The following is a 594-nucleotide window of genomic DNA, read 5'->3' as shown; positions in this document are numbered from 1 at the left end:
TGGGGTGGGAAAGAAAGAGAGATTGAATAAATGATAAAACGGATGAACAACCTTTTAAGGTTCATCAGAAATACTGAAAACAAGTCCAGAAAGTGGGGGAAGAACAGATATGATTATTATTATTATTATTTTATCTGAGAACGGGCAGGTTTGAGTTTTTTTCTATGTAAAAGCTCTTTTGTTTCAATGTACACCACGAATGGTTTATGGGGAAATCCTAAATTTCAAACCGTGCCACGTTTCGCTTCTTTTCAAACTACTAATTAATTAAAACACCTGTCTATGAAGTTTTCAATGGTAAGCATTTGAAATTTGATTTCCATTGAGGAACTACAGATTTTATGCTCCTTAATGCTATACTCGGTAGATGGCAAACCCATTAATCATTCCAGACTTGAGAATATTGTGTAATCCCTCAAATGGATGGCGGTTGAACCAGGCCAAAATTCAATGCTCCGTCTTCTTTTGTCATCTCTGCCTTGTTCTCTGTATTTTGGGTCTGTAAATGGGATGGTCTTTCTGATTAAAATTTAATAGTCCAATTCCCTTCTTTTTTCCCCTCTCTCTCCCTCCCTCCCTTTTTTTTTTTGGGGG

General features: G+C 36.5%; 1 protein-coding gene across 1 annotated transcript in view; it reads right to left on the bottom strand.

Annotated features, from left to right (window-relative positions):
* The window catches only part of LOC122084024, an 8,728-nt gene that overhangs the window by 704 nt on the left and 7,430 nt on the right, over positions 1 to 594 (bottom strand). The gene's annotated exons all lie outside the window — the stretch shown is intronic.

The sequence above is a fragment of the Macadamia integrifolia genome, chromosome 7 (assembly GCF_013358625.1).
Source record: "Macadamia integrifolia cultivar HAES 741 chromosome 7, SCU_Mint_v3, whole genome shotgun sequence".
Taxonomy (NCBI): Eukaryota; Viridiplantae; Streptophyta; class Magnoliopsida; order Proteales; family Proteaceae; genus Macadamia; species Macadamia integrifolia.
The sequence above is the reverse complement of the archived record's forward strand: the minus strand, read 5'-3'. Positions and strand labels throughout refer to the sequence as shown.